Source organism: Arachis hypogaea, chromosome 3 (genome assembly GCF_003086295.3).
Source record: "Arachis hypogaea cultivar Tifrunner chromosome 3, arahy.Tifrunner.gnm2.J5K5, whole genome shotgun sequence".
Classification (NCBI taxonomy): domain Eukaryota; kingdom Viridiplantae; phylum Streptophyta; class Magnoliopsida; order Fabales; family Fabaceae; genus Arachis; species Arachis hypogaea.
In genome coordinates, this window is record NC_092038.1 from 57,120,921 (window position 1) to 57,130,199 (window position 9,279).

The following is a 9,279-nucleotide window of genomic DNA, read 5'->3' on the forward strand; positions in this document are numbered from 1 at the left end:
TGAGTATGAATGTAAAAGGGAATTCTGGGTAGCTAGGTATGAATTCTAAGTTATATAAAATATATAGGTTGGGTTAAAGTTGGGTTAATTAAAGATTCAATTTATAAGCTCACTTAACCATATATGTATCCCTACCTTACCTTGGCCCCATTACAACCTTGAAAAGACCTTATGATGTTTGCATTGGCATATTAACTGTTGTTGATTGGTTAGGAGAAAAAAAAAGTTAGAGAGCATGATTAGAGAAGGATAGAGTGATTACCCTATACACTAGAGAGATTAGAGCGTACATACATCATCAGTGAGGGTTCTATGCTTGAATTTCCATGTTCCCTGCTTTCATGAGCTATCTTCTTGCACTTTTATCTGTCTTACTGTATAGTGATAGAATTAGTGAAATTTGATTTGTAATTGTTTTGAAGAGCTTATTTAATTTTGATCAAGTGGGCAAGAATCATATAGTTGCATTCATATATATAGGTTGCATTACATTGCATGAGTTTCTACATGTTCATACTTATTTATCTTATCTCCTTCAATTAAGCATGAGGACATGCTAATGTTTAAGTGTGGGGAGGTTGACAAACTACTATTTTATGGTTTATATTGTGTTTAATTGTGTGGTTTTATCATGATCCTTACCACTTATTCATTAATTTAGCATGCATTTACATTTCCTTCCTGAAATTATTACATGTTGAAAACTGCTTCCTAGAGACTTTTAATTATGCATTTTATTTCCTTTATCCCATTCGATGCTGTGATCTTTGTGTTAAGTGTTTCAGGCTTTATAGGCATGGATGAGTTGGAGATTGGAAAGGAAGCTAGCAAAAATGGAAGGAACACAAGAAATTGAGGAGATAATTAGCGAGAAGTGACGCGGCCGCATAGCCACGCGTTCGCGCGAAAGAGGAGAAATTGCAGTGACGCGGCCGCATGCTCACGTGACGCGTGGAATGGAAAAGCACAAGTGACGCGGAGGCGTGGATGACGCGAACGCGTGGCAGGAAAAAACGCGAATGACGCGTCCGCATGGATGACGCGATCGCGTGACGTGCGCGATCTGCAGAATCTGTAGATTCTGCTGGGGGCAATTTTGGGCCCTATTTTGACCCAGTTCTCGGTCCAGAACAGCAGACTAGAGCCAGAGAACATGCAGGAACCAGAGACAACATTCATTCTACACAGTTTTAGTTTAAGATCTAGTTTTTACTCCTCTTCTAGGTTTTTCTCTCTACACATTGATAGTTTTAGGATTTTATTTTTCTATCACTTTTTGCATTGGGATATTGAGAAGAGTTATTACCTCATCAAGACTTCGTCATTCTAGTTCGTTTTCTTTACTTGGCTTTACTCTTCCATGTCCTTGGCTTTGTTAATTTTACCATTGGAATATTATTAGGATTTATTTAATACAAGGATTACTTTTATTTTTATTTGATTGTTTTGATTTTATTTACTATGTCTTTCTTTAATTCCTTTTATATGTTATGAATTTTACATTCACAATGAGCGAATAGTTCCCTAACTTGATGGGGAGTTGATTGAAAGGAACCAATTGAATTGGATGGCTTAAAAGAAAGATTGTAATTGGGTTATTGTTGGCTTGCCCTCCAGTCACTAATACCAATCCCTTTTAATTAAGTGGGTTGCAACTTGTGAACGGGCATAGCTTCCCAACTTGTTTGACTTTTCCTTACCTAGTAAGAGATAACTAAACAGGCTAACACCTAATTATCAATTAATCTAGAGTGTAATCCAACAATAGCGGGACTTCCAACTAATCAACTCCCAGTCAAGGCTTTTATTTACATTATTCACATCTTCAATTTTATTTCCTGTTCACTCAACTCAAACCTTTCTGAAAACATCTGATTAATAAAATAGCACACTTTTCTGCAACTCGTTGGGAGACGACCTGGGATTCATACTCCCAGTATTTAAAATTTAAATTTCTGTGACACCTTTCTAAATTGATAAGTGGAATTCTGGTGAGTTAAGAACAATACTTGCAACGTACACATTTTAATAATTTTTAATTCAACAATTTTCGCTGCATCAGCCACCTCTAGTACTAGTCATTATACTTTGCTATTTGCTTTTTACTTATTCTTCCATATCATTATTCTCTCTAGAGTTGACATTGGATTGTTTTTACAAGTTATTAATATAGAATAATATTTTTATTTAATCCCTTTTCATCTTTTATTTATCATGTCTTCCTTTAATTCCTTTTTATATGTTATGAGTTCTACATTCACAATGAGCGAGTAGTTCCCTAACTTGATGGGGAGTTGATTGAAAGGAACCCTTGAGTTGGGATGCTTGAAAGGATAATTATAATTGGGTTCATTGTTGGAATGCCCTCTATTCACAGACACTAATCATTTTCAATGAGCGGATTGGGACTTGTGAACAGAAACAACATTCCAATGTGTTTGACTCTCCCTTACCTAGTAAGGGGTAACTAAACAGAACAACCTTCAATTATCAATTAATCTTGGGAGTACTTCAACAAGAATAGGGCTACCAACTAATCTCCTCCCAGTCAAGACTTTTATTTAGAATTAATTAAATTCTCTATTTTAATTTCCTGTTTATCAACTCAACCATTTTTTAAAACACCTGATTAATAAAATAGCACATCTCTCTACAACTCGTTGGGAGACGACCTGGGACTCAAACTCCCAGTATTTTAATTTAAATTTTGTGACAACACTTCTAAATTGATAAGCGGATTTTCGGTTGGTTAAGGAGTGTACTTGCAATGCATTTCTATTAATAATTTCTTAACCCGCCAATTTCCGCCACGTCAATACTCCTTTCTATGGCAAGCTGTATGTTCGAGTATCACCATTGTCAATGGCTACCTCCCGTCCTCTCAGTGAAAATGGTCCAGCTACGGGTTACGTAGGACTAATCATCTGTCGGTTCTCACTTGTGTTGGAATAGGATCCAGTGATCCTTTTGCGTCTGTCACTACGCCCAACAGTCATCAGTTTGAAGCTCGTCATAGTCATCCCATCCCAGATCCTACTCGGAATACCACAGAAAAGGTTTAGACTTTCTGGATCTCAAGAATGCTGCCAATTGATTCTAGATTATACCACGAAGACTCTGATCTCAAGGAATTGAAGGCTCTGTTGTCAGGATAGGCAATCAAACGCATGGACCAGGAATCCAAGAGATACGCATTCAAGCTTGTTTTCATGTAGAACAGAAGTGTTTGTCAGGCACGTGTTTATAAGTTGAGAATGGTGATGAATGTCACATAATCATCACATTCATCATGTTCTTGTATACAAATGGATATCTTAGAACAAGAATAAGCATGAATTGGATTGAAAATAGTAGTAATTACATTAATACTCGAGGAACAGCAGAGCTCCACACCTTAATCTATGGTGTGTAGAAACTCCACTGTTGAAAATACATAAGTGATAATGGTGTTCATTGGCTTCGGCCCCCGAGAGGGAACCAGAATAACTAAGACTTAGGTCTGAGGACTAAATGTCCAAAGACGATCTAAGGATCATCCAAAGATGTGAGTACAATAGTAAAAAGTTCTATTTATACTAAACTAGTTACTAGGGTTACAGAAATACGTAAATGATGCAAAAATCCACTTCCGGTCCTACTTGGTGTGTGCTTGGGCTGAGCATTCAAGATTTTGTGTGTAGAGACTTTTCTTGGTGTTAAACGCCAGCTTTTATGCCAGTTTGAGTGTTTAACTGCAGGTTCTATCCTGTTTCTAGTGTTTAACGCCAGAATAGGGATGGAAGTTGGCATTTGAATGCCAGTTTGCATCGTCAAAACTCGAGCAAAGTATGGACTATTACATATTGTGGGAAAGCCCTGGATGTCTAATTTCCAACACAGTTAAGAGCGCGCCATTTGAGTTTCTGTAGCTCCAAAAAATCCCCTTCGAGTGCAGAGAGGTCAGAATCCAACAACATCAGCAATCCTTTTTCAGCCTGTGAATAAGATTTTTGCTCAGGTCCCTCAATTTCAGCCAGAAAATACCTGAAATCATAGAAAAACACACAAACTAATAGTAAAGTCTAGAAATGTGAATTTTGTTTAAAAACTAAAAAAATATACTAAAAAGTAGCTAGATCCTACTAAAAACTACTGAAAAATAATGCCAAAAAGCGTATAAATTATCCGCTCATCACAACACCAAACTTAAATTGTTGCTTGTCCCCAAGCAACTGAAAACAAAATAGAATAAAAAGAAGAGAATATACAATGAATATCACAGTATCAATGAAACTTAGTCCCAATTAGATGAGCGGGGTTAGTAGCTTTTTGCTTCTGAACAGTTTTGGCATCTCACTTTATCCTTTAAAATTCAAAATGATTGGCATATATAGGAACTCAGAATTTTAGATAGTGTTATTGATTCTCCTAGTTCAGTATGTTGATTCTTGAACACAGCTACTTTATGAGTCTTGGCCGTGGCCCTAAGCACTTTGTTTTTCAGTATTACCACCAGATACATAAATGCCACAGACACATAACTGGGTGAACCTTTTCAGATTGTGACTCAGCTTTGCTAAAGTCCCCAGTTAGAGGTGTCCAGAGTTCTTAAGCACACTCTTTTTGCTTTGGATCACGACTTTAACCACTCAGTCTCAAGCTTTTCACTTGGACCTTCATGACACAAGCACATGGTTAGGGACAGCTTGATTTAGCCACTTAGGCCTGGGTTTTATTTCCTTGGGCCTTCTTATCCACTGATGCTTAAAGCCTTAGATCCTCTTTACCCTTGCCTTTTGGTTTAAAGGGCTATTGACTTTTTCTGCTTGCTTTTTCTTTTTTTTCTTTTTCTTTTAATTTTTGCCAATTTTTTTCTTTTTTTCGCTACTTTTTTTTTCTTTATCACTGCTTTTTCTTGCTTCAAGAATCAATTTCATGATTTTTCAAATTATCAATAACATTTCTCTTTGTTCATCATTCTTTCAAGAGCCAACAATTTTATCAATCATAAACTTCACTATAAAAAATATGCACTGTTTAAGCATTCATTCAGAAAACAAAAAGTATTGCCACCACATCAAAATAATTAAACTAATTTCAAGATAAAATTTGAAATCTAAGTACTTCTTGTTCTTTTGTAATTAGGCATATTTTTCATTTAAGAGAGGTGAAGGATTCATGGAATTATTCATAGCTTTAAGATATAGACACTAGACACTAATGATCATGTAGTGAAGACACAAATATAGACAAACATAAAGCATCAAATTCGAAAAACAGAAAAATAAGAATAAGGAAATTAAAGAATGGGTCCACCTTAGTGATGGCGTCTAGTTCTTCCTCTTGAAGATCCAATGGAACGTCTGAGCTCCTCTATATCTCTTCCTTGCCTTTGTTGCTCCTCCCTCAAAGATTTTTGATCTTCTCTAATCTCATGGAGAATGATGGAGTGCTCTTGGTGCTCCTCCCTTAGTTAGTCCATGTTGTAGCTCAAGCCTTCCAAAGAGGTGTTGAGTTGCTCCCAATAGTTGTGTGGAGAAAAGTGCATCCCTTGAGGTATCCCAGGGATTTCTTGATGAGGGAATTCCTCATGCTCTTGTTGAGGTCCATGAGTGGGCTCTCTTGTTTTCTCTATCCTTTTTCTAGTGATGGGCTTTTGAGATGAATCTCTCCATCTCTCATGACTCGGAGGTGGAAGCTTTTGCCTTCCCTTTCCTCTTTTTAGAGGTTTCTCTGGCCTTAGGTGCCATAAATGGTTATGAAAAAACAAAAAGCAATGTTTTTACCACACCAAACTTAAAAGGTTTGCTCGTTCTTGAGAAAAAGAAGAAAGAAAGAAGTAGAAGAAGAAGAATTGGAGGAGAGGGAGATGAGAGATAGGTTCGGCCAAGGGGGTATAAGGTGATTGTGAAGTGTGAAAATGAAGGAGTGAAGAGGGGTTTTTATAGGGAAAGAGAGGGAGAGTGGCCAAATGGAATTGAGTGGGTTTGGGAGGGATAGAGATGATTGGTGAAAAGAATATAGGGAAGAGGATAGGATTTGATAGGTGAGTGGTGTTTTGGGTAGACTGTTATTGGGATGTGTGAGGGAGAGAGAGAGAGAGGTGGGGTAAGTGGGGATCCTGTAGGATCCACAGATCCTGACGGGTCAAGGACTTTTCATCCCTGCTCTATTTAGGCGTGCAAAAACACCCTTAGAGTGTAATTCTGGCATTTAACACCAGACTACTACTTGTTTTTGGCGTTAAATGACAGCTTTTATACCTTTCCTGGCGTTTAACGCCAAGCTGTTGCTTGTTTCTGGCGTTTAACGCCAACTTGGTGCTCTGTTCTGGCGTTAAACTCCTATCTGGTGCCCATTTTTGGCGTTAAACACCCAGAATGGTGCCAGACTGGGCGTTTAATACCCATTCTACTACTCTTACTGGCGTTTAAACGCCAGTAAGCTTATTCTCCAAAGGGTGCTGTTTGTAATGCTATTTTTGAATTTGCTTTGATTTTTGCAGTTATTTTTGTGACTCCACATGATCATCAACCTAAAGAAAACATGAAATAACATAGATAAATAAAAATTAGGTTGCCTTCCAATAAGCGCTTCTTTAATGTTAATAGCTTGACAGTGGGCTCTCATGGAGCCTCATAGATAATCAGAGCATGGTTGTGGCCTCTCAACATCAAACTTAGAGTTTGGTTGTGTCCTCTCAACACCAAACTTAGAGCTTGGTTGTGGCCTCCCAACACCAAACTTAGAGTTTGAATGCGGGGGCTTTGTTTGACTCTGTATTGACAAAAGCTTTTCATGCTTCCTCTCCATGTGTACAGAAGGAGAACCTTGAGTCTTGAATACAAGGTAGTCCTCATTCAATTAAAGGAGCAACTCTCCTCTATCAACATCAATCACAGCTTTTGCTGTGGCTAGGAAAGGTCTGCCAAGGATGATGGATTCATCCTCATCCTTCCCAGTGTCTAGGATTATGAAATCAGCAGGGATGTAAATGCCTTCAACCTTCACTAGCACGTCCTCTACTAGTCCATAAGCCTTTTTCAAGGATTTGTCTGCCATCTCTAGTGAGATTCTTGCAGCTTGAACCTCAAAGATTCCCAGTTTCTCCATGACAGAGAGTGGCATGAGATTTATGCCTGACCCCAGGTCACACAGAGCCTTCTCAAAGGTCATGGTGCCTATGGTACAAGGTATTAAGAACCATCTGGGATTCTCTTTCTTTTGAGGTAATGTCCGCCTAATAAAGTTATTCAGTTCATTGGTGAGCAAGGGGGGTTCATCCTCCCAAGTCTTATTACCAAATAACTTGGCATTCAGCTTCATGATTGCTCCAAGGTACTTAGCAACTTGCTCTTCAGTAATATCCTCATCCTCTTCAGAGGAGGAATACTCATAAGAGCTCATAAATGGCAGAAGTAGGTCCAATGGAATCTCTATGGTCTCTAAATGACCTCAAATTCCTTAGGTTCCTCAAATGGAAACTCTTTTTTGTCTAGAGGACGTCCCATGAGGTCTTCCTCACTGGGATTCATGTCCTCCTCCTCTTCTCTAGGTTTGGCCACACCAAGTAAGGTTATGGCCTTGCACTCTCTTTTTGAATTCTCTTCTATATTGCTTAGGAGAGTACTAGGAGGAGTTTCAGTGATTCTTTTACTCAGCTGGCCCACTTGTACCTCCAAATTTCTAATAGAGGACCTTGTTTCATTTATGAAACTGAGAGTGGCCTTAGATAGATCAGAGAATATGTTTGCTAAGCTAGAGGAGCTCTTCTCAGAATTCTCTGTCTGTTGATGAGAGGATGATGGAAAAGGCTTGCTATTGCTAAACCTGTTTCTTCCACCATTATTAAAGCCTTATTGAGGCTTTTGTTGATCCTTCTGTGAGAGATTTGGATGATTTCTCCATGAGGGATTATAGGTGTTTCCATAGGCTTCACCCATGTAATTCACCTCTGCCATTGCAGGGTTCTCAAGATCATAAGCAGAAGATGATTCTTTAGTACTGTTAGATGCATTTTGCAAACCATTCAGACTTTGAGAAATCATATTGACTTGCTGAGTTAACATTTTGTTCTGAGCCAATATGGCATTCAGAGCATCAATTTCAAGAACTTCCTTCCTCTGAGGCGTCCCATTACTCACAGGATTCCTTTCAGAGGTGTATATGAACTGGTTATTTACAACAATTTCAATGAGTTCCTGAGCTTCTGCAGGTGTTTTCTTTAGGTGAATAGATCCACCTACAGAATGGTCCAATGATATCTTAGACAATTTAGACAGACCATCATAGAATATATCCAGGATGGTCCATTCTGAGAGCATGTCAGAAGGACACTTTTTGGTCAGTTGCTTGTATCTTTCCCAAGCTTCATAGAGGGATTCACCTTCTTTCTGTTTGAAGGTTTGAACATCCACTCTAAGCTTGCTCATCTTTTGAGGAGGGAAGAATTTGGCTAGGAATGCCGTGACTAGCTTATTCCAAGAGTTCAGGCTATCTCTAGGTTAAGAGTCCAACCATATTCTAGCTCTGTCTCTTACAGCAAAAAGGAAAAGCTTAAGCTTATAGTCCTCGGGATCAACTCTATTGGTCTTAACAGTATCACAGATCTGCAAGAATTCAGTTAAGAACTGAAAAGGATCTTCTGATGGAAGTCCATGAAACTTGCAATTATTTAGCTCCAAATTGTTTGCTCCAATGGCAGGGATTGAGATGCTTCTTCCATGGAAGTTGGAATTTGGTGCAATGAAGTCACCAAGCATCTTCCTTGCATTATTGTTGGGTTTGGCCATTACTTCTTTTTTGAGATTCTCTGTAAGGTTTTCTCTGGATTGTTGTGCTTGAGCTTCTCTTAGCTTCTTCTTCAGAGTCCTTTCAGGTTCAGGATCTGCTTCAACAAGAATGTTCTTGTCCTTGCTCCTGCTCATATGAAAAAGAAGAGAACAGAAAAGGAAGAGGAATCCTCTATGTCACAGTATAGAGATTCCTTTATGTGAGAAGAAAAAGAAAGGAATAGAAGAATGATGTAGAGAGAAAAGATGAAGAATTCGAACACAGAGAGGGAGAGACGGTTCGAATTATAAGAAGAAATGAAGTGTTAGTAGATAAATAAAATAAATAGAAAGAGATGAGAGAGAGAGGGAATTCGAATATTAACTAAATGAGAAGAAAAATATTTTTGTTTTTGTTTTAAAAATTAGTTAGAATTCGAAAACTAAGAGAAGAAAAAAATTAAAATTAAAATTTGAAACAATTAGTTAATTAAAAATTTTTTGAAAAAAGGTGAGGAGTTTTCAAAAA

General features: G+C 38.0%; 1 non-coding gene across 1 annotated transcript; it reads left to right on the plus strand.

Annotated features, from left to right (window-relative positions):
* Nucleotides 1-8,301: 8,301 nt before the first annotated feature.
* Nucleotides 8,302-8,405, plus strand: LOC112793054 (small nucleolar RNA R71). The gene has a single exon (XR_003197764.1). It is a non-coding gene; the product is annotated as a small nucleolar RNA R71 (small nucleolar RNA).
* The last annotated feature ends 874 nt before the right edge of the window (nucleotides 8,406-9,279 follow it).